The 26,082-nt window shown below is 45.1% G+C and overlaps 1 long non-coding RNA gene across 1 annotated transcript; it reads right to left on the bottom strand.

Moving 5' to 3' along the window:
* Positions 1 to 412: 412 nt before the first annotated feature.
* Positions 413 to 21,417, bottom strand: LOC146079384 (uncharacterized). Its single transcript, XR_014474505.1, has 3 exons — positions 21,311 to 21,417; positions 13,777 to 13,895; positions 413 to 836 (listed from the first exon to the last, which is right to left on the bottom strand). It is a non-coding gene; the product is annotated as an uncharacterized LOC146079384 (long non-coding RNA).
* Between the last annotated feature and the right edge of the window lie 4,665 nt (positions 21,418 to 26,082).

Below are 26,082 nucleotides of genomic sequence, written 5' to 3'. Positions count from 1 at the left end.
GTTGGACAACATCACCTCTTTTTCATTTTAAGAAGCTTTAGAAAATTCCCCCCACGTGTAGCAGTGCATGGATTCTGGAACAGCTTTATAGCAAGTATTAACCAGATGTCTCATAGGAGCTAATCAGGAGACTTCAGTTATCCTCAGTGTCACTTTACAGAGGAAAGACAAGATGGCCAATGCACATGCTCAGTAATGATATTAGCGGCCATCTTGGGATAGGGCATGAAGTCTCACTGGAGAACAGGAAGACTGGAGTTTGTACAGTAGCACACTCTTCTTTCAACAATATGTGCACTAGTATTAATGTTCTTAGAATCCTATAAACCTACCGGTGTGTTTTTTGAGCGTGGGAGGAAACCGGGGCACCCAGAGAGAACCCAAATAATTACAGGAAGACAGTAATGCTAACAATTACTACTGTGATTACCCTGAACTTACTACCATCAAACTGTTATACAGCAAACATCACGAATTGACAAAACATGCTCAGCACGGATAAAGGGAACCCAAACAGCTGGTATGGGAGTCATCCCCTATACCCACTCTCAGTCACAGTCACCATCTTCTTGACTCATCTGCATGATGCACTTCCCTCCTGGTAAGCGTGAGCTGTTATTTCCTTCTTCCTGGCGGAGAACAGATGTAAGCTGAGGACTTGTGCGGGGGAACCTCTACCAGACTTGTCTCTGAGTGATGTTGTTAAATGTCTGACACAGCAGGCCTTCTTCTAGCTGTTGGTTGGGGTGACATCACAGGGATTGGGAAGCTACGGAGCTTCCTCCAATCTCCTTTAGTTTGTATGTTTCTTCTCACAGCAGGGACTTCATCAAGAGCTTAATTAGAAAACAAAAAGTGGAAGGATTTGTATACTTTTTTTAAGCACTTTTTAATTGGCTTCCCAGTAGGTGTTTATCCAACTCCTCAGAGACCTAATATAGAAGCCCGTCTATCTAATAAATACAGCAAAAATATCTTTAACACCATCATCAAACATAACATTGTAATTGATCAATATAATCCTTAAATAGAATTGTTTGGCATAAAGGATGCAATATATTATGCAGTTATATTAAAATGTGTATATATTATTCATAATAAATAAGTCAATAGAAAACTAGTTGCATATTTATTAGAAAGAAAAAATGGATAAAAAAATATTATATCATTAATAAGTTATTTATTGTGTACCGCTCAGAACACAGCTGGGTCAATTGCTCATAGGAGGATGACACCAGTTTGCTTATAGGTCCCTCTTTTATAGCGGTGACCGGCTTTATTATTGGGACCTTTAAATTGTGGATAAGTGTAAATGTTTTTTGTTAATCTATTTAAGAACAGTAATGACTGGTCTGTAGCTAAAGCAATAATAAATTAAGAGAGTGCAAATTTAATTGATCTGTAGCTAGCCTAGTGTCAGAATCCAATGCTGCGGGGTCATCCATTGCCCCAATCACTGCTCGGTGAGGCCATCTGAGGGGATGACTAAAATTCTCCTCTCCTCACTCGTATTTCTAACACTGTACAATTTTTTTGACCAATTTGGTTGAAAGACATTTCCATTGAACCCAGTGTCCTGGACTAAAGATGTTGACGAAAGATATTGATGACAGACGAAAGAAGAAAGATCTAGCTACAGTTTATAGGCTCTTTTTGAAAGATATTCAAATTGAGCTGCATGCCCAGTTGACGAACAATCTTGATGAACAACTGGCGGGTATGCGCATCATCATTCATCGTTTGTTTGTTGACAATATCTTTTGTCAACATCTTTAGTCCAGGACACTGGATTCAATGGAAATGTCTTTCAACCAAATTGGTCAAAAAAATTGTACAGTGTGTATGCACCCTAACTGTCTCTCTGCCATCTTCTCTTGGATGTCCCAGCACTTTCTTAAATGAAACATTTCTAAAACTGCGCTGATCATCTTCCCACCCTTCTTTCACTATCTATTGATGGAACAACTATCTCCTCTAGCCACCAAGTACGCTAAATTAACCCCTAAATAATGTATGTACTTTAACATGCTAAAGGGGCATTAAACTCTCAGGTGTATACCTAAAAAGTGCAGGTAAAGTACAATAATATCAAAAGCTTTAAGCTACAAATGTTTACATATGTATATACTGTCCACCATATATACTTCTATCATGAAACTTTGGCCCTTATTCTGATCGGTGCGGATATTCCCGCATTCTTACGGAGCGGTCCGCACGCCACGGTGTTTTGCCGCATGCGGCCATCGTCCGTAGAAACGCCCACGTGTCCTCCGTATTCGGACGGACTCACTCTTTAAGAACAGGGCGTGTTTACGGACGACATACAAACCATGCGTGTGCGGGAGAAACACTCCGATTCTGCACGGTATTACAGAGTATTACAGAGTATGCTCGGAAATACCGCATCCGACCGGGAGGCAAGCGGTGCTACCGCCCGTAAGCGGAGTATTTACGCCAAACAACCCACTATGAAGTATCTTCTGCAATACATAACATGACCCACTTATTCAATTACCTATCCTCATAAAAAACAGCTTATTTGGAATTGGAATCAATTAGATGCCAATATATCCTTACAAGCATGCCTAACACATGCATTGCACACATTAACCCTTACAGCAATGTAAGTGCAATGGTTTGTATTACACCCTGTGTAAAAGATTATAAACAATCTACACATATACTGTTTCAAGTGCAAATAAAACCAACAACTGTGAACTTGCATAAAGAATTTATTAAAAAACAGCATTAACATAGAAAAAAAAATATATAAAATAATAAATTAAAGCAGCAGATCGCGGATGTCCTGCAGGTCTGCTAGAAGGAGCCGCAAGTGGTGCTCCGCTCGCAGGACGGCCCCACGCACCCCCTCATCTGCTGGTGTGGTGTCATCTGTGGGCATGTCAAAGGGGCAAAAATTAGTCATGTTATTCATGCATACATTTCACATACTGCGACATAAATGGCACAAATGCTAGGTGACATGTGTATATATATATATATATATAGTCACTCTCCAATTGCACTGACAGTGCAAAAGATAGGACCAGCACATCCAAAAAATAGTCAAAAAGCAGTATTTAATAGAACATGAAGAAGGTACTCATCTGTACAACAGGCATAAGCAGCTCATTCCATATTGAAGCAGCATGACAGTACAGCCAAAGAGCCAAGCATGTACCCTGACGGGCCGTTTCGGCGCACACGCGCCTTTATCAAAGGGTAACCAGATTGCGAGGGTCTGAATAGTACATATAAGCAGGGGGACCATACCATTACTCACCTATAGCAGGTACAACACCACGCTCTCCCGCTCCATGCTGCCGTCCGTCTCCCGCCGCCATTCCCATCAAGCGCGTCATCCTCCTCCCTCCGGAACAAAAGAACCGGAAGTGGAACTAATGACGCGGTCGCAGGATGTGGGGGACCATGAAGACTGGCGCACGGACCGGAAAGCATCAGCGGCGCGTCACCATTGCTATGGTAACCCGGTATTTCACCAATGTTCAACACAAAAAGAAATATGCATAAGTATATCGCACAAAATGGAACTACATAAACCATACATATATAAAGCAGTGCTCATCATCTTCTGAGATAAACTATCATTCAATTATTTGCACGCTATGATATAACTGAGTTCCATCATGATTGCGACAGAGAAAAATTATAATGAAACTTAGCATAAAGAACAAAGGAAACTTATAAAAAACATCTATAGGCACACCAGAAAAAACAGGATAAATAAGGACTGTTTAGATTTAGGCCCAGGATCATATCATGATCCAACGGGCTCCACCATGTCTTCACCCAATATGTCTATATAAATATTGACATATTAATTTCCTCGTTCAGTCCTTGCGGAGCCAATGAACGAAGATTATATATCCACTGGCTGAGCCAGTGGATATATAATCTTCGTTCATTGGCTCCGCAAGGACTGAACGAGGAAATTAATATGTCAATATTTATATAGACATATTGGGTGAAGACATGGTGGAGCCCGTTGGATCATGATATGATCCTGGGCCTAAATCTAAACAGTCCTTATTTATCCTGTTTTTTCTGGTGTGCCTATAGATGTTTTTTATAAGTTTCCTTTGTTCTTTATGCTAAGTTTCATTATAATTTTTCTCTGTCGCAATCATGATGGAACTCAGTTATATCATAGCGTGCAAATAATTGAATGATAGTTTATCTCAGAAGATGATGAGCACTGCTTTATATATGTATGGTTTATGTAGTTCCATTTTGTGCGATATACTTATGCATATTTCTTTTTGTGTTGAACATTGGTGAAATACCGGGTTACCATAGCAATGGTGACGCGCCGCTGATGCTTTCCGGTCCGTGCGCCAGTCTTCATGGTCCCCCACATCCTGCGACCGCGTCATTAGTTCCACTTCCGGTTCTTTTGTTCCGGAGGGAGGAGGATGACGCGCTTGATGGGAATGGCGGCGGGAGACGGACGGCAGCATGGAGCGGGAGAGCGCGGTGTTGTACCTGCTATAGGTGAGTAATGGTATGGTCCCCCTGCTTATATGTACTATTCAGACCCTCGCAATCTGGTTACCCTTTGATAAAGGCGCGTGTGCGCCGAAACGGCCCGTCAGGGTACATGCTTGGCTCTTTGGCTGTACTGTCATGCTGCTTCAATATGGAATGAGCTGCTTATGCCTGTTGTACAGATGAGTACCTTCTTCATGTTCTATTAAATACTGCTTTTTGACTATTTTTTGGATGTGCTGGTCCTATCTTTTGCACTGTCAGTGCAATTGGAGAGTGACTGTTTTGAATTTATGACCTGGCACTCCCCATCATCCTAAGCTAGTGTGCGTCTCCCATCTGTAACCTATATATATATATATATATATATATATATATATATATATATATATCTATCTATGTAGAGAGATAGAGACACACATAGATAAATAGATATGACACATACATATATACATACATGCAAACTTATTTACTACATACTGTCTTTTTTGGCCTCTACCCTTTACTCTGCAGAAGACATAACAGTCATAGTGTTTCTTCTCAGTCACAACCCACCCATGACTAACCAATGACAAGCATGTCATGGCCTCCGTCAATAAGAACTTGTCACAATCTGCTCAGTCTAAGTTCAGTGATGGTTCGTGGCATGGGAGTTATGCAAATGTCAGGAATGCACAGTACACATCCTCAAAATCTTAATTCTGTCTAAACCAACCTACAATTCTGTGAGGTCAAAAAAACAATCTGAACTACAGGGGGTGTTTAGGTAGAGGAGGCTCCTGGGACACTGGCAACTTGTGACTCCATTCCAAGGTAGGCCGGCCCCTACTCCATTTATAGCATACATCCTAGAGTTTATAAATAACATTCAGCAACCATATAGATTCCACTATTTGATGGGTCATAATCTACGCTTGCAGCAGGTGATTTTAATCCACAAATGATCCACTCATCCCTTTACTCCTGGATCCTGTTTAACTACAACGGTTATGTGGCAGTCAAAATGGACCTCCAACCCATCCCACAAACCTGTGTAATTGAGAGGTGTCCTGGATGAAAGGGATGCCTTGGACACCCCATCTAACCCGTACCTGTATCTGTAGCTACCCACTTTGGGGTCTATATGAATAGGATGGGCCCAAAATTTATTATCACCAGTGCTACATAAGAAATACCAGTACAACTACTTCATGAATGATGCATTATGTTAACATACCGATCTGCTGGTACTCCGGGGCCTGGCACGCCTCCTCCCCCTCGTCATCCGAATTCTCCGGGGCAACCGTGGCCTCCTCAGCCCCCTCCTCCGCCAGCTCCTCTGCCACAAGAACCTCCTCCTCCAACTCCTCCTCCACCTCCTCCTCCACCTCCTCCTCCACCTCCTCCTCCTCCTCCTCCTCCACCACCACCACCACCTCCTCCTCCACCTCCTCCTCCGCCACCAACACCTCCTCCTCCGCCACCAACTCCGCTTCCACATCCTCCTCCACCACCTCCTCACGCACCTCCTCCTCCTCCTCCACCACCTCCTCCACCATCTCCTCCAACATTTGCTCCTCCTCCACTTCCTCCTCCTCCACCCTTGCCGCCACCTCCTCCTCCGGGTCTTGGGCCTCCTCCTGGCCCAGGGCTGCCTCCGCGTCTTCACGGGCCTGTCGGGCTCGGGCTCGTGCTGTGTGGTAGAAAAAAACATCATGGTCAATGTCGGGTCATTGGGGCACATGTATTAATCCATAACAAGACATACATGGAAGGGTGATAATGATGGCAAACGATGCAGGAAAGTAGCTCCTTACTGTTAATGGATTCCAAATTGTGACATTTAAATTATTATGTGATTGTTAGTAATTTGTTCACACATTACAACCCAGGCATTTATCAATGTGTAACACATATTAGATCTGGCACATTGTATGCATCAGAATCCTCAATGCTATGGCATTACATATAAAAGCCACATGACTGCATGTTAACCAGGAAGAAGCACACATAACAGTCTATGGACTTTTAAACCCATGGACACCCACTTATCATGAGACACATTTTATTGTTTCTAGATGCTATGTTGTAAGTGCGAAATTTCATAGCTAAAATACTCACACTCAGCAATTTCGCCCCTGATTTGATGGAGCAGCTGGGGCTGGCGCCTGCGGAGGTCCGACCACCGCCTCTCCAGCTGCCCGAGGGACCTCCGCACCCGAGTGCGGGCGTAAATACGGCGCCCTGCCGCAGCATACGCCCTCCGCTTATGGCGGTTTGTGATGAAGGGCCCCGCACGGCCCAGCCTTGTCTCCATGACGGAGACAAGAACCCTCAGCTCCGCATGTGTGAAGGGTTCTGCCCTTCGTGTCTCCGCCATGTTGACAATGGCATCTATCAACCAATCAGGTGGTGGCATTGGTTGATCACAGTTATTTGTGTTAATAACTTTATTGTTCATCTTTACATGAACAGCGTCTCTGCGCCAACACAAATGGTGACAAATTCGCATGCCTTCAAAACAGTAGTGTTGATGTATGGCAATGAACAAATCTGATATATATAAAACACAGTGTGTATGCACTTAGCAAATCCAATGACGCCTCGCTCCGCCAAGCAACGCGTGCTATAGCTTAGCAACGCATAGCTGTAGTTAGCATTACTTACTCTATGCATCTATGTGTATGCGTACATTTATGTGTAAAAGACACATACACACACTTGCAGGTATCCTGAGACCAGCATTATACACCAGCCCTGCCTGCCTGCCTGCCTGCCTGCCTGGCTGCCTGCTCCTTGAAATGTTGAAACATGTGAATAAATTCAAATATCATATATATAGATATATATATATATATATATATATATATATATATATATATATATATATATATATCTGCAAACAAATCAGACATCAACACATGAAAAAATCCCCAACACATTACAGAATAAATCAATGTACTCACCAGTCATCAGGGATAGTATCAACTACAATAATGAAGATACAGTATAACAAACACATAAGATCCCTTGAACAAGGTATAATAATTAGCACCTATATTTAACTTCCCCCAAAACTAAGCACATATGATAAATATCTACTATTTCTTTGCCATTAGGAGGGCAGGCTGGCTAATTTTCGTGTTGTAACACTGACAACTAACACACTGTACTTATTTGAAGGGGTGATTTTTACAATAATTGGTGTGTTCTGTCAACTCGATAACATGTACCTGAAGTATCTTTGCGCCACAGAGTCCCGCAGCTGGTATCCCCTCCGGCATTCAGGGGCGCGGGATGGGCGCATGGGCGGATCTTGCGGCTCAGATGGTACCTCCCACTCATCAAAGGGTATCTCACGCCGCACAGCAATGTTGTGGAAAAATATACACAGGCCCACGATCCTCGACACCATTTCAGGCGCATATTGTAAGTCACCACCAGTGCGGTGGAGCACTCTAAATCGACCTTTTAAAAGGCCAATTGAGCGCTCCACCACTTGCCTGGTGGCAACATGCGCCCGATTGAATGCCTCCTGTGGGCCCGGTGCTGGGTAGCTGTACGGCGTAAGTAGCCAGGGCGTACATGGGTAACCGGAGTCACCCAGAACCCACGCATCACGGCCTTCCAGCTCTTGTAGTCTTTGCCATATCCCGGTTTGTCGGATGACATGAGAGTCATGGGCACTTCCGGGAAACTTCGAGTTGAAGGCGAGAATCTCCATGGATGGGCCACATACCACCATCACGTTCAGTGAGTGGAACAATTTGCGGTTCCTATATATCTTCTCACTTCGAGATGGAGGCACAAATGGTACATGGGTGCCATCCACAGCCCCTATCACATTAGGGAAGCCAGCAATTTGATGGAAGGCCTGCTGGCTTCTGCGCAGGGTCTCGGTGGCAAATGTCATGGCCATGAAGTGCCCCTTGCGCCTGAACATGGCCGACGTCACACGCCTCAGGATTCGGCAGAAGGCCGGCTGAGATATTCCAGCAAGTACTGCCACTACTTGTTGGAATGATCCTGAGGCGCAGAAATGCAACACCGCCAGCAGCTGTGTGTGAGGCGGAATTGCTGTCGTGATCCCGTGTAGAGGTTCCAGATCGCTCTGAATTAAGGTGAGCAGATCCAGAATGACATGTGGCGGTAACCGGTACCTAGTAAGTACCTCATCATCGGGCATAGCAAACAGAGTCACCCGTGTGCGATAGATTCTAGCACGTCCTGGCCTCCTTGGGCGACGAGTGGGGAGAGCCGCAAGTGCCCTTAGCCTCCTCTCCATGTAGCGCATCATTGCTTCAGCAACCTATAAAGAAATGAACATAAATACTGATGCACCTATGCACATAATGGCCATATCCCACTACAAATAGATTTGTAGCCTTCAATACGTACAATAGATGGCCGCCCCGTGAAATCCCGCAGATCCATTTGACTCTCTAATGATGACACAATAATATGAACTCAATACACACCGTCAAAAACACACAGATAAAGGTGTCAGCATTTTTTGCCGACATCATGTACTATGAGACATTTCATCTATTGCTGGGACATGTTGTCCTGCAATAGATGAACCCACACAGGTTTAAGACCTGTGAGTGAAATAGTGAACATGTGACATGTTGCAATAATGATACACGCACTTTGCTGGCCCAACAATCTGTAGTCAGTGAGGCAATGGTGCATACATTCATACACTTACATTGTTCATGGATATCATATCTACAAGGAGCATGGAAGAGCTTACCTTAGACCCTGACAAGTCCAGATCTGGAGACAAATGATTCTAGCAGCAAGTCACTATTTATAGGGCTCTCACATGTGTGGTCTATAACAGTAGAGATGAGTATTGCATGACTTGTGGCCTGGATTATCTAAGGGATTGGGCTACTTTTAGCTTGCAATTAAACGCCACAATACCACAGTAGTCATGAATCAAATGTCATGTCATGCTAGAAAATAGCATGTGTATTGTGCAATAGTCACAGGTGTATCAGAAGATTCTATGCAATGTTAGCATTGGTGACCAGTATTTCATGTCGAACTTTCGCCAGGTTTTACACAATGGAATTTCAGCCACCGTATGCGGCGCGAAAAAACAGCGACGTACGCTCACGCACGGAACGCAGCTGCCGCTGATGTCCGCCAAACAGGATACACAAACAGTATATAAAGGTGTATTAGAAGGTGACAATGTTGTTGCAAACATGTCTGGATCCCAACCAGAGCTGGACCCAGAGCTGCAGCAACTTTTTCACCAGCTGGACTCCAGCACCACCTATGTGCCACTGCACATGCAGGCAGTGGGTAATGAGGAGGCTGCTGGCCCTTCGACAGCAGGGCAAGCTGCACCTGACCATTCTACAGCAGGGCAACCTACACCTGGCCCTTCTGCAGCAGGCCAACCTGCAGCTGGCTCATATGCACCATCAGCAGAATTGGTTGGAACACAACAGGGGACTTCACAAGGTAGTACCATGGCCAGCACTTCAAGTGCAGCGACTGGTGCCAGGGGGCGTGGCCAGGGACGTGGCAAGGGGCGAGCCAGTGCAACAGCGGAACCATCCAAAAAAAATAAGGCATATGAAGCACAGGAGCTGGCCATCCTGGTTCCCCGAGCACGTGATTGGATAGAGTGTCCATCCGAGAAGCTGACACACACACGCAGATGGAAGATTTGGGAACAGATAACGGCAGAGATTAATGAAGTAGCGCCACAAGTTCGTGAGACGGACCATGTGAAGAAGAGGCAAGTTGTTTTGTGATACATGTGGCCAGTAATAGCCAAGTAATGATTGAATTGATGCTTAGATGCATTTTGCAAATGGCCCGTGAGGTTGTTACGATACACATACATTATTGCCATGTTATTTCGTTGAGAGTTAGAGTAGGGTGATTGTGAATGTGTATTGTAACGGTTGATATCATAGTTGCATGTAATATTATATATGGGACATTAATCACATGTTGTAATATGTAGCACAGAGCAATGGCTGCAACAGCTAACATTGGGAGTGACATGTATTAATATGTCAACTTACATTGCAGGTGGCAGGACTTCAAAACCAACCTGAAGAGGAAGATGACCAAGCGGTGGGAACACAGCCAGACATCTGGGGCCGGGCCCATGCCATCAGGGCTAGAGCTCACCCCCCTGGAGGTGATGGCCGAGAGCTGTATATCAGTTGAGGAGATCAGGGGGGTGAGCACGATGGATAGCGAGGCCCCAGCTGAAGTGTTTGCGTCTTTTCTGGAAGGTAAATATTGGTCATGCCATAAACTTGTGCAAGTAATTATCGTAGAATGTCTCCTAATTGTGTATATCTTTTCCCACAGACACCCCACCGCTTGGTGACGACTCTGCTCAGGAGGTGGAGGAGTCCGTGCCACCTGGCCCCAGAGGTAGGCCTGTGCAGCAGCAGGCATCGGCCCAAGCCGATTTGGCCGCCTTGGCCCAGATGCTTGGGGACATCAACCAGCAGGGAGACTTGGCATCAGAACGGGTGCGTAGGACCGAGGAGATCCTGGCGAGCTTGGTCAGCACCCAGCAGTCCATGGCTGCGAGCATGCAGGCCATGGCTGAGTCACATCAGGCCATGGCTGCAAGTGCTCAGGTGCTGGCCGAGCAAGCCACCCGCCAAAATGATCTCCTCCTCCACCATAATGAGCTTATGGTGGAGCTGGTTACCAGCAACAGGGTCCTAATGTCATCCGTTTTTGGTGCATTACCACCCGCAACACTCCCTGCTGGCAGGAGGGGTAGACCAGCCAACCCCTCCACATCATCTGCTCCACCTGCCCCAGCATCTGGCCGTCCCCGAAGAGCTGCTGCACAGGCCAAGGAGCCTACCAAGGCCAAACGTGGTCGGAAATGAACTTGTGGCTGCATTAATCTCCACCGTTATGTGTTCCCAAATCTTCCATTGTGCTGTGTGTGTCAGCTTCTTGTGTCCAATCACGTGCTGAGGGTAACCAGATGAGCCCTTGCTTCATATGTCCTTTGTGGTTCCCCTGTTGCCCTCTTTTGCCTGCCATTACTGTCAGCTGTACTTGAAGTGATGGCCATGGTACTATCTTGTGAAGTCCCCGGTTGTGTTCCAAATGATTCTGCTGATGGTGCATATGAGCCAGCTGCAGGTTGGCCTGCTGCAGAAGGGCCAGGTGTAGGGTGCCCTGCTGTTGAATGGTCAGGTGCAGCTTGCCCTGCTGTAGAAGGGCCAGCAGCCTCCTCATTTCCCACTGGCTGCATGTGCAGTGGCACATAGGAGGTGCTGGAGTCCATCTGTGTGCAATTATATTTGTTTTGTATTATTATTTATTTTGCTGCATTCCTGCCATCTTGTTTATTGTTTGGATGTATTATTTTATGGTCATTGCATCACAGTGGCATTGACTGTGACATGAATATAAATAAATGTGTTTACTTTACCCAAAATGTGTGGTTTCATGAGTACATGTCGAATACACATGTGTATTGATAGTATTAAGATTCAGTCATGTCCATTGTTAGCAGTTTTTAAGTGTGGGACAAGTACAGCATATGTGGGGGATTACTAAGGTTTCCTTGAAGCAGCAATGGTTTCAATTAAAGCACTGACAAGCGGCCTATTAGTGAGTAATGAGTAAAGGCGTAGATTCTATTGGGTTCAGGTGTTAATGGTTGTAGTCATTAGGCGTACGTTCGCCTACCGCATGAACGAGTGGTGTCCGCAAAGCAATAGTACACTTGTGGACACCGCACATTTCTGCCCTTTTTGATCGCGTGCATTCGGAGTGGTTTCCGAATGTACGCCCCCCAACATAAGTGTACTCCCCCGTGTCCGCCCATGTTTCCGCCCCGTTTTGCCCACTTTGAAACTACGCCCATGTGTCATTCCGCATGACGCCCATAATACGCCCCTATTTCCCGACTGATAGCGGTGAACAGTTTTGGACGGGATTTGGCCGAACTGGTACCGAGTCAAGGCGTGGCACATGCGCGTTGCGTTCTCCACGCATGCGCAGACGCCGTAAAGACGCGATCCGAAAGTATGCGGTAAAGTCCGCGTCAATCAGAATAAGGGCCTTTATGTGGCTGATTCAGATTTGGGAATAAAGCAATAGAAAAGGCGTAACTATACTTTGGCAAAACCATGATCAGAGAGATTTGAGAGAGGGTATCCCTGGTCAATTCTTAATTGCAGTACAGGTTGAGTATCCCGTATCCAAAATGCTCGGGACCAGAAGAAGTTTGGATAATGGATTATTCCGTATTTCGGAATATATTTATTTCTATGAGGAATTTCGAGGTATATTGCATCTATGTTGTATATACACACCAAATGAAATACACACAAATATATTTTACTTGTGTATGAAATAAAGTTTGTGTACTATTTACCATGGGAATGCCCAGTGTTTTCTTGGGAATGCCCATGAATGGGCGCAACCCATGTCCACTGCCCCACGTCCCCCGTCTGCATTGCTGTGCACGAATGGGCCGACGCATACTCAATTTGCTGTGCCTGTTGGCACATAGAGGCTGCACATGCTCATAGATTTGTATTCGCATGTGCACAAGCCTCGCTCCCCTGTGCGAAAGTGCAAGTGCGATTCAACCAGAATGCGGGCCAACATGTATAAGTACCTTCTTATGTATTTGAATAATTTCTTAGCAATTTATATTTTCTTTGAAGATGCTTTGGGGGAGAGGAACTGCAATAGGGTGCAATATTTTTAGACAACAAAAAAAAATTCCACCATAACACACGTCACATGTAAAGAAAATCGCACAGGTAATAGGGTGCAATTTTTTAGAAAAGTGATTTTTAGTGATTTTGTTGTAATGGAAGCGTGAATTTTTTTAGTAACGGGAGTGTGTGGTTTTTCCGTAAAAGTTGAAAGAAAAAAAGAGCATGAGGTCCCCCCCAACCCACACGTGCATAACCAGCCCCAGGCTCTTTGTGTTGGGGTCCGTCTGTATTTAAGAAACCAGCACAGGGCTTACTTGTTTTTTTTTTATTTTTTTTATTTCCAAAATCAAGACTAAGTTGTATTATTATTATTATTATTATTATTATTATTATTATTATTAATCAACCATATAACTTTTTGGGTAGCCGTGTAATTTTCTAAAAATGACAAACTATTTGTGCGCTATCATGTATTTTAATACACAAAGCAGTAAAAAAAAAAAATCAAATATGCATGATGCAAACCATAGGATGTCACTATCCCAAAACTATACTTTTAGGGGTTTTAATACTAATCTGTGGTTATTAGGAGCCCAATATATTGCACACATACCTGAGCCACATTAAGCATCTTCAAGCAGCAGAGCACAAACCGGCTCTGCCCGGTCAACTCCGCCCCATCATGGTCTCTTCTCTCAGGGTGATTATGCATCGAGAAGCCCCGGAAGACCCCTTCAACAACACAAAACATGTGTTTTTTTTTTTTTTTTGCATTGCATTGCACATTTTTTATTAGAAGAAAAAATGATACAGTATTAAGCTTCATTGCTATTTACTTCTATTTTTTTGATTTTTTACGTGATCCCCTGTGCAGTTTCCTGATATTTTGGAATCTGTGCACATTCAGGACCCATTCTACACATGTCCAACATGGGTCATGCGATTGCTCTACTATAAAGAAAATTACAATTATGCCTTCACAGTGGGGGTTGGGTATTGTTCAGGAGGATTCAGTATTGAATCCCGGCGGTCGGGATCCCGGCGTTCAGAATCCCGACGCCGGAATCCCGACAGCCGAAATGCCGACAAGGGGGGGACGTGGATCGCCCCCCCCTTGCGGGCTCGCTGCGCTCGCCACGCAGCGGGCCCGGTGCCTCGCTACGCTCGGCACGCTATTTTATTCTCCCTCCAGGGGTGTCGTGGACACCCCAGGAGGGAGAAAGTGTCGGCATTTCGGCGGTCGGGATTCCGGCGTCGGGATTCTGAACGCCGGGATCCCGACCGCCGGGATCTTAACTGCATCCCGTTCAGGAGAACAGGGGTGTGTTGCCCCCGTTTCCCAGACATGTTGAGGCCAAAGACTGCACTGAAAATGCAGTTTCATTGGCCCGCAAGGCCCTCTATGACATCACAAATGATGGTCTTGATGTTCCTCTAGAACTACAATCACAAATGTAGGCAGGAGGTGTTATGCAGGCAGGGGGCGGTATGCACCTCTTTCTACATTTGCATTGCTATGGATTATGCTAAGGCTGTGAAACATAACTGCATTGGAGCAACACCTACTGCATATAAAGAGTGTAAATTATTTTAAACTCATATACTATAATTATTCAGAACAGTAAGTATTCGCACACCTGTACATAAGAAACCTTATTTACATTTTTTATAAACAAATACTTTAGGCCAGTGGTTCCCAAACTTTTTTGAATCATGGCACCCCAGAGTATGAGAATTTAATTCACGCCACCCCTAGTGCAAAAGTTTCATATTGAGAAATTTGGAAAAAATATATTAATTTAAGTAAGTTGTGTTTAAATGCCATCCTTAGGATAAATTATGTGGTAAGGGATAGGATTGGCTTTTGTTTGTACATGTATTTTATAGTCTGAAGCCCCAAACAATAGTTTTACTTACTGTACTGATCAATTTGAATTTAAATTACTCTTGGACCACCACCATGAGGCACCCCTGGAAGTGTCTCAGGGCACTGTTTGGGAACCACTGCTTTAGGCACTTAAGGTTTCTCCAGCATCCCTCTTGGTGTGGAGTATACAAGTGGAACGGTTGTTTATCAGAATCTGTCTGACCTCTGCCTCCTACTTTCTGTGCTGTCACTTGTTGGTAACAAACTGCTTCCTGCTGAGTTCTACTGCATAATCCGTGAGTCTGACATAATGCCAGATCATACAATAGCAACAATATCAGACCCTTTACATAGCTTTTTTTTTAAATACACCCCCATACATGTCAAGAAATCTGGACCTATTTTTAATAGCCCAAAAGTGTGTTCTATCAAGCAGTGGCATAACTTTTGAGTGGTTGACTCAAATGCAAAAATATATTTGTGCCCCTGTCCTCCACCCCAGCCCAAGTTCACAATATGCAACACACAGTGGGTGCAGGGCCAGCGCCACCACTAGGCAGCATTAGACATTTGCCTAGGGTGCCAGCCACTGGATGGCGGTAGTCGGGAGCAGGGGCCCCCCTGGATGGAGGTGAGTGGCTGCTATCACCCCCCCCCCAACAACCTCGGCGGCTGCCACCGCATCACCCCCGCCGACCACCCCAACCCCGCCCTGGAGCGATGCAGCAGCGGCTGCATCGCACACGGCAACCCAAGCCACCACTCCCTCAGTGGAGTGACCATGGTGACCGCATCACCTTCCCCCCAACCCACCCAGGGAAAACCAGTGGGTCCTTAGTACTCAGGGGCCCTGGTGCACTGCACCCGCTGCACCAATGGTAGCTCCACCTCTGTTATCACCAATGTAATGGATTTATGTGTCTACAAAAATGAAAATGGCATTAGAAGCCAAAAGCGACAGCCAAAGCCATAATCGCCTGAAAATAAAAAGATAACTGGGAAACAAAAATGAACATACTGTGAATGGGTCACTGGTGTGATGGAAGGCAGGTGTATTTCCCCAGATTTCTGATATATGTGTTTCAAAAACCCAGTAGATCTTCTGGTTCCGTTGCGAGCCATTGGGCTCTTTATACGAACCAATATAGGGTCCTGGGGTTGGATGGTTGAAAAGAGAGAGGGTTCACCATCCATTAGGACCAGTTTGGGCCTTTGCTCTGTTTGCCTCACAGAAGGCGCTACCTCCAGCTGTGGAGGTTCTGTGACAAGCCTGCCAGACCGGGAGTTAGAGGTCTCTGTGGAAAGAAGACATCCTCTATGTGGGAGACAACCTGCTACCTCTAGAAATGACTAACGCTGACTGGTATACTTCTGCAATTGATTTCTAATGAGTTTGGAGATTATTCTGTGTTTAGTTAGAGCTAGTGGCAAGGATTTATTTTGACGTTTTGGGGGACATTTACCAAAATGGATTCGTAGAAAAAAGGTGTATTCGTAGGGAGAAATACACCTTTTTTTTACGAATTTGTATTTTCGGGATTTACAATCCCAAAAATACAACAATTCGTAGTCCTAAAGATGGAACATTCGTATTTGTAGTTACAAATACGAATGTCCTACACCATCGATAGAATACGACAGAAATCACCATTCAAAAGAATGGTGGTTTCTGATTTACTAAGCAGCCGTACTGATAATACGGCTGCTTAGTGGTGTAAAACAGGCATGCAAATACGACAGGAAAATAGAACACCATTTTCCTGTTCTATTTGCTTTAAGCCTGCACGGATCAGTCAGATCCGTGCAGGCTGCGGTGTAAAAAAATAGAAAAAAAAATAAATATTAAAAAAAAAATGGCGTGGGGTCCCCCCCACAGCTGTAACCAGCACCAGGCTGACGGAGCCGGGGCCGGTAATTAAAAATCAGGGAACCCGACAAATAGGGGTTCCCCGATTTTTAACAACCAGCCCCAGGCTCCAGGTCCGGGGCTGGTTCCCAAAATACGGGAGACAAAATGACTAGGGGTCCCCCGTATTTTAAGAACCAGCCCCAGGCAAAACCAGCCAGCAGGGTAATGTCACAGCCGGGGGACACTTATAATATAAGGTCCCGCGGCCAAAACATTAACCCTACCGACCAGTCAGCCTGGCCAGGGGCCCTGGGGGAGTGGGGACCCCCCCAATGAAGGGGTCCCCCCCTCCAGGACTTACCTGACCAGGCTGAAGCCTGGTGCTGTCCTCGATGCCCCTGGGCAGTGGGCATCGAGCTGATAGCGGTGTAAAAAAAAGATGAATCTATTGTTTTTTACTGTGGCACTACAAGTGCCAGCAAGCCTCCCCAGCAAGCTGGGACTTGGAGAACCACAAGTCCCAGCCTGCCGGGCATTAAAGGGCCCGCTGGCACTTGTAGTTCCACAGTTAAAAAAATAGTGCACAAAACACACTGACACACTTTTAAAATAAAACTTTAATACACACATTACACACATACTAATACTTACCTATCTTCTTCCCGTAGGTAGCCCTGGTCCTGATGTCCTCCGGTCCTGTGTCGGCGTTCCTCTTCATGTCGACGTCCTTCTTGAAGTCGACGTCCCTGTCGGCGATGGCGTCCGGTGTCCGGGTCCGACGAAATCCATGGAGGAAGCTGTGGAAGGAAACCATACTCACCTGTCCCAGCGCGACGTAGTCCAGGTAAGGGTCTTGGCAAAAAAACAAACCGTATAAATGTGCCGCTAATACGAATGGTTACACCATCGGAGGGTTACAAAGCAGTCGTATCTGACTGCTTTGTAATTTCCCCTCCGGAACACGACTTTGCATACGACTTAAACAGTCGTATGCAACCGTAGGGGAAATACCAATACGAAAAACTAGGTTTTTCATATTGGTAAATTTCCCCCTTTGTTTCTGTTCTTGGTTGATTCACTAAGAAAACTGGTAGAGGCCAGTTGCATCAGAGTGTTGGACTGGTTTGTGACCTCTCGGCTGCTGCATCTTAACATCTACACGAGGAGATGGTACCTGTCCCCCTGAACCTCTTACAATGCTGCACATATTAGTCAGTAAGTAAGTTTAATTTATATAACGCACTGTGTCCAACAGTGTATCAAAATTAAGTTTAAACAAAATGTATACGTACCCAGCAGCCATCCCTCTAGCATTTGTTCCTATTCGAACTTATCATGCAGTGATTACTGGTTGAGGATAAAGCATAGGGCCTGATTAAGAGTTTAATCTTTCTCAAATTGGCAAAACCATGCCGCACTGCAGGTGGGGCAGATGTAAAACTTGCAGAGAGAGTTAGATTTGAGTGAGTTAATTTGTTTCTGTGCAGGGTAAATACTGGCTGCTTTATTCCTACATTGCAATTTAGATTTCAGTTTGAACACACCCCTCTGCACATGTTACATCTGCCTCACCAGCATGGTTTTGCCCATTTGAGAAAGACTGTGCTTTTGTCATCCATTCTGAATCAGATCCATAGTTACATGAGCCAAGACAGCTACGGAGACTCATGATTTTTATTTTCCACACACCATCATTGAACGTGCATACTTTATATTAGTATCAGATGGGTTAACTTAATTACAGATATATATTTTAATTAAAAAAATACCGCAGTAAAAACAATCCAATATGGTAATTTTCAGACAGCATGCAGATGGATACAATAAATAGGAATTCTAAAGTCAGCCTTTTAGGAAAGCACCAATTCCAGATGGTTAGCGGATACATGTACGAGTCCCAGAGGATGACAATGGCACATACATGATCACTAATACTATATATTGGACATTCCAAGTTAAGACATCTTCTTACCACCAATGCAGCACAGTTTAAACCAGGGGTGTCAAACTCATGGCCCTCCAGCTGTTGTGGAACTACACATCCCAGAATGCCCTGCCACAGATTTTATATAATGGATTGCTAAAACTGTGGCAGTGCATGCTGGGACGTGTAGTTCCACAACAGCTGACGGGCCATGAGTGTGGCACCACTGGTTTAAACCATTGTATATTGGTAAAAGAATCAATATAAATTATTATTATTATTATTATTACTTTTATTTATATTTTATAATTATATGTAGTAAGTCTATATCTAAAAAGGTGATACAGTATGACAAGATCTCTCTTTAATACTGTAGTTTAAAGGGAACAAGGGAAACATATTGATTAACCCTTTGAGTGGCAAGTGAATTTGTTGCAATTGATGTGAAAATTGGCAGGCGGGCATTTTTATTCATCATAATGACCTGTAATGTTACCTTATATAGGAAATATAACCTTTTTTTACACACAACATTTTTGTATTAGAAACATAGAAACATAGAATTTGACGGCAGATAAGAACCACTTGGCCCATCTAGTCTGCCCCTTTTTTTAAACATGTTACCTCAAACCATATTTGATCCTTATTTTTTTGTAAGGATATCAATATGCTTATCCCAAGCATGTTTACATTGTACTACTGCGTCTACCACCTCTGATGGGAGGCTATTCCACTTATCTACTACTCTTTCTGTGAAGTAATTCTTCCTCACATTTCCCCTGAATCTTCCTCCCTCTAGTGTCAGTGCATGTCCTCGTGTTCTGCTGCTCCTCTTCCTGTGAAGAATGTCTCCCACCTGTACCTTCCTCCCTCTAGTGTCAGTGCATGTCCTCGTGTTCTGCTGCTCCTCTTCCTGTGAAGAATGTCTCCCACCTGTACCTTGTTAAAACCCTTGATATATTTGAAAGTTTCTATCATGTCCCCCCTTTCCCTTCTCTGCTCTAAAGTATACATATTAAGATCTTTTAGTCTTTCCTGGAACGTTTTGTGATGTAGGCCATGCACCATTTTAGTTGCCCTTCTTTGTACAGTCTCTAATGTATTTATATCCTTCTGGAGATATGGCCTCCAGAACTGAACACAATACTCTAGGTGAGGTCGTACCAATGACCTATACAGGGGCATTATTACTTCTTTCTTTCTACTGCTGATACCTCTCCCTTTGCAACCAAGCATCTGACTTGCCTTCTTCATTGCTTTGTTACATTGCCTACCTGCTTTTAAGTCCCCTGAAATAGTGACACCTAGATCCCTCTCTTCCTCAGTAGTTTCCATTATAGTGCCATTTATACTATATTGAGTCTTTGGATTTCTGAGACCCAAGTGCATGATTTTGCATTTTTTGGCATTAAACTGTAGTTGCCATTCTCTTGACCATTTCTCTAATCTGCCTAGATCCTCAATCATTTGTTTTACCCCTCCTGGTGTGTCTACCCTGTTGCATACCTTTGTGTCATCTGCAAAAAGGCACATTTTACCCTCAATTCCATTTGCAATATCACCAATAAAGATATTAAAAAGCACCGGCCCAAGTACAGATCCCTGGGGTACTCCACTTGTAACCTTTCCCTCCTTTGACTGTACTCCGTTTACTACAACTCTCTGTTTTCTGTCCTGCAACCACGCTCTTATCCATTCAACTATCTTAGAATCCAATCCCAAGCTTTCAAGTTTATTTAACAGTCTGCGATGTGGGACAGTGTCAAAAGCTTTACTTAAGTCTAGATAAGCTACATCTACAGCCCCACCTTGATCTATTACTTTAGTCACCCAGTCAAAAAAGTCATATATATAATAAATGTGAGCGACGTTGGTATTTTTAGCAGATACTGGGCCAGATTCTCTAAGCTTCAAAAGTGATAAAATGGAGAGTGATAAACAGCCAGCCAATTAGCTCCTACCTGCCATGGCACAGACTGTGTTTGAAAAATGTCAGGCACAAGCTCATTGGCTGGCTCTCCATTCTATCACTTCTGAAGCTTAGAGAATCTGGCCCACTGTATTTTGTACATCTCTCACAGATGTTGGCACTCAAAGGGTCACCAGCCATTTACTGTATCATGGGTTAATCTTTTCTAAGGGGGATGTTTTTCAAAGCTTGAAAAGAGATAAAGTGGGGAGAGGTAAAGCACCAACCAACCAGCTCCTACTTTAAATTACATTTTTAAAACACAATGTCAATCAATGTATCATTCCAGCAGTGCCACAATCAATGCTGCCCAGCACCGGCAGAGTCTGTGGGAGCACAGGAAGTGCAGCGTCCATGAGTATTGCCACCTGACTATGAGTCCTACACCACTGAAGCCCGCGCCTGGTTTACGGTCCTGCCGCTGAGTGCTGTGTGCCCAGTCAGCACTGCTGGGACCATCTCCATTGCTCCTCCTCTCCCATGGCCTGCTGCACTAGTGAAGCCTCTGTCCTTGCTGCAAACTGCACTGAGCACTGACCTATTTCCATGGGGGCTGCCACCCAATTACTTCCCAAAGAGATGGGAGAGTGTCTCCATCACCACTGCCGCTCCTTCAGATCACCACCACTGCCAAGGGGACAGTTAGCCTCCACAACTGTCAACTGTTAACTTCACAGTTAGCCTCCACAACTTCCAAGTGCCTCTTCCCCCTCCACAGCTGCCAGAGACGTGCCACTGACAGCCCAGGCACATAGGATTGCTGGCCAGCCTGTCAGTGCCGCTAGTACGCACAGCAGGACTCTCCACCCTCAGCCCTGCTCCACCTCACCCAACACCTTAGGCTCAGACTAGCTTCTAATGGCCCTTGGGTTCTTCTATTTACCACCTATCAAGGGGTCCCCATGTGTAACCTGTCCAGCGCAGCACATATGTCTGCTGAAAGGGGGGAATGAAGATCTCACTGTGTGAGGGGTATATAATGGGGGTGTTGTATACTGTGTGTTGGGGGTGTATAATGGGGATGGTGTATACGGCATTATGGTGTGTGGTGTACATATATTGTAAGTGCCATTATAGTGTGCGGTGTAAGTGGCATTATGGTGTGTGGCATAATGCATAAGGGGCAATTATTATTATTTTTTTTTGGGGGGGGGGACTTTTTTTGGCAGGGGGAGCAAAAGTTATAGTCATGTCACTGGACACCATGGTGGATGGAGAACAGGAAGGGTAGTAACCAGGAACAGGACACATGGGCAAATAACTAGGAAGGCAGATTGCTGGCTAGCGACAATGCATCAGCAAATCAGCACCTACAGTTGTAGCGCCACTCAACTTTTCAGGGGCTGGTGGTGGATTCGCCACGCACCAGCCCTTGCCAGACTTGGCAAGGAGACGCGCGCACACGATACACGCGTGCGTCCCCTTACAACGGAGCTCCCCCCGCCGTCGGTCCCCGCCATGTTCCCCCACCTCCCCTCTCACCCCCTAACCCTGACCATCTCCCTGAAATGGAGATGGGTAGGGTACCCGTCCCTCACCAATGGGAAACTGGGACGCGCGTGCGTGTGGGATGTAACGTCCACTCGCCAGCGGGGGCGTTCTGGCGTGCCCCGGTGCTGGATGAGCGGTGCTACATCTGTAACTGAATTTTTCAAACCAAGCCACTTTATCACTTCACCAGGCTTAGTACATTTGCCCCTCAGTCTGTATTCTGGCAATGCCTTGTGCTCAGAGACTCCCTTTTAGTTTAAGTTGATATTAAAAATTTGGGGGGCGATTCAGACCGAGTATTCGAATGTAGGCATGTGCAACCCCCTGGAGCAAACACACTTGCCGGAGCATTCACTCTAGGATAGAAGGGAAGGGGGCGGGCAGGGGGTGGGTGTGCCCATAGAAACATTGGTCGTATCCCAGCGAATGCACGCCTGTCAATGCTTGCTTGGGGCAGGCAACTGAGGTCACATGATGTCAGAACCCACAACGAATTCTCCCATCTCCGAAAAGAAAATAAGTCAGTTTAGACTGACTGTTATTAGCGAAGAGGGAAGAAATCATCAACCTTCAAATGATCTTTCTCCTGTGCAGCCGACTGCGAGCAGATTTGTAAGCGCACGCAACTGCAGGCATGCTAGTCAGCGGATTCGGGCCACGGTGGTTGTATGGTGGGGGGGAGGGGGGGCACGGGTGTTTACATGCACCCTAGCAAACAGGTCTGAACCAGGCCCATGGGCCAAATATAACATCACATCTGGCACACCTGTCTCTTATACAAAGACCGGCATGTTTGCCCCTAGGGGAGCGGTACACTTCATCATAAAACTAGCGCCAAAGCCGAAGAGAGACCTCTTGCCCACTGCCTGACTGGCGCTGCCAGAGACCAGTGCGGTAAGCACCAGGGATCCAGCGCGCTGTGACAGAGAAAGGATAAATAGACCCATTTGCTGTAGAGCCTTAATATTTTATTTGTTATTCACAGTGATAAAAACAAAATCACATCATTGGTTACATAGGAAAAATGACTTTATTAAAATCAATTAGTCAATGCTAATATCCCTGCGCGTGCTGTTATTTGAATAATTACAAAGCAATCAATGTCAATGAGCAGTGAAATGACTAAATTAAGGGTACGACTAAAGTAGATTTGCCCACAGTCTGTAAGACTCACTTTCCAAGTAGGGGGTCTTTCAAAATACACAGAGCGCTACTGCTTGGTAAGCTGTACACTGTGTGATATTGCCAGATATGCTATTGTCATGAAATGAGATGAGAATCGCATCATAGAAGTCTAAGGGTGGTTCAAGGAAAGGTACTGTATGCTGGGTATGGATGGCGAAAGTTGCCATCCCCTTATACAGGAAGTGTTTGTTTTACAGGAAGTGCTTCGGTCGCCATTGTTCCGCCTGACTGCAGCTAGTAAAGTTACACTTCTGTAGTACTCTAGATTGCTGTGGTGATTTGTACACAAGTCACTCTTCAGTTGACAATAAAGTTCTAAGTGTATGGTATTTGCTATATCTCCTTGCCATTTTACTCTTTGATGCCTCTATCCCTGCTCTTTTTCTATGGTAAATGGAGGATGAAGCACACAGTGACACACAGTTGAGTTAAAGTATATTCTGTGCTGCAATCAGAGCTGCCAATGGGGGGAAGGGGGGGTGTCTGCGGGAACTCCAAATGGCCCTGTGAGGAGTGCACGAGCGAAGGTCCTGCGCAGGTATCATACGCTGCTCCAAAGGAGGGGCTGCAACACAGTTCAAAATTAAAATATGGCAGCCACACCCACTGCCACGCCAAACCAAGCTGACTCACTGGCAGTTGGTGTGGCTCCCCTATTTGAATGTTGTACTGTACTGCAGCCCCCCTCCCCCCACTGGATCCGCCACTGCTGGGGATTATATTTCTCGGAGGTTGCGGGGGTGCTCATTTGTCATTTATCCTTAGTAACAGTTTACAGCTACTCTGCACTCCTACACTTTCTTGATTGCTGTCTTATTCCTTAAAATTATATGTATGCACTTGAGATCTGAGAATAAATAAGTAAATGTCATATTTTATATTGTGTTCAAATCAAAATATGTTCATTTGGAAACAAACAAGAACAAAAACTTAATTAAAAAGAGCCAGTCCTGTGGTGTATATACCAGTGCATTTATCTTTCACACAATCAATTTGAAACTTTCAAAAGCATTCTGCAAAAAAACACACAATTAGCGGATAGTAAAACTTGTACTGTGTTCTCATTTTCTTTATTTATGTCAAAAAGTATAATGATTAAAATACAACTTACCACCATGTGGCCACTGATGCAATTATAATACAGTGCATTAACGTAGTATAATAAGAAGTTCTAAATTTGAATTAATGAAACTCAATTAACACTACACCGGGGATACAGCGATAACAAAACCCTTAGCATAGGAGGAATATAAAAATCATGATTATTCTTTAAGAACAGAAGAACACATTTTCTAAGTGTTGACTCATTTTGTCTGATTGGCTCTGTAAAACTGATAAAGTGTTGTAAATGAGGACTGGGAACTCTACTTTGTGCCATAAATTCATAGGAAAAGATAAATTTATTAGGCAAAACTGTATTATGAAACATAAACTGAAACATGAAAGTGTGGCAAGCAATTTTTAAAACATTGGGCCTGATTCAGCTTCAGCTGCATTTTTTCTCTGTTCTACATGCAGGTGAAGGTGGCAGGCCTGGCGTTGGGATGAGGGGGGTCATAGGGGACAGCTGTCATGGGCTCCAACGATTTGAGGGGCCTGATATCAAGCACCTGCTTAGCTGCCTAGATGTTCCTATCTGCAGTCAGCTGCCCAGCAAGCAATTGCTGTTGTACTCCCTCTGGGCAATGAACATGTAATCCCCCATGGCAAGGAGCATATAATACCCCTGGGCAACGAGCATTTAAACCATTGGTCATGTTCCAATGTAAACCAATATCATATATTCTCCTGGGCAATGAGCAATTAATCCCTGAGCAACAAGCATTTAAACTCACTATGGCAATGAGCATGTGAACCCACCCTGGCAGCAAGCATGTAATCACCCCTGGGCAATGAGCATGTAATACCCCATGGGCATTACGGTGTGTGTGGCATAATATCCAATGGGCATTATGATTTGTTGTGTAATGTCTAATAGGCATTATGGGGTGTGGTATAATATGTAATGGGCATTACGGTGTGTGTGGCATAATATCCAATGGGCATTAGGACTTGTGATGTATTGTCTAATAGGCATTATTGGGTGTGGTACAGATGGAGCATCTCCCATCCTGGCAGGGGATGGCGCTGGCGACGCCAGCCGCCATCCCCGCCAGCACCATATCGATGGCGAGAAGGGGACGCGCGCGCACGAGAGGCGAGCGCGTCCCCTTCCGATGGCGCTTTCATCCGCTCCCCCGGGTCCCGCCGGCTTGTCGGCGGTAACCCGGGGTCCCTGCCGCCTGCCCACACCCCCCCCATACCTCCACTAACCCTGTCCGTCTCCCTGAGGCGGAGACGGACAGGGTTTCCGTTGCGCTGGCGACGGAGACTGAGACGCGTGTGCGCGTGAGACACATGCACGTCTCAGTATGTTGGACGGCGAGGCTGCTGGCGGATCACCAGCGGGGACGTTCTGGCGATCCGCCAGCAAGGATGGAGCCTACTCCATCTGTATAATATGTAATGGGCATTAGGGTGTGTGGCATAATGTCTCATATGCATTATGGCTTGTGGTATAGTGTCTACTTGGCATAACGGCATGTGGTATAATGTCTAATGTGTAGTAGGCTATACCAACATTTTTGCACGTAC

This window comes from Crinia signifera, chromosome 5 (assembly GCF_055691185.1).
Source record: "Crinia signifera chromosome 5, ASM5569118v1, whole genome shotgun sequence".
NCBI lineage: Eukaryota > Metazoa > Chordata > Amphibia > Anura > Myobatrachidae > Crinia > Crinia signifera.
This window is presented reverse-complemented; position numbering and strand designations above follow the sequence as displayed.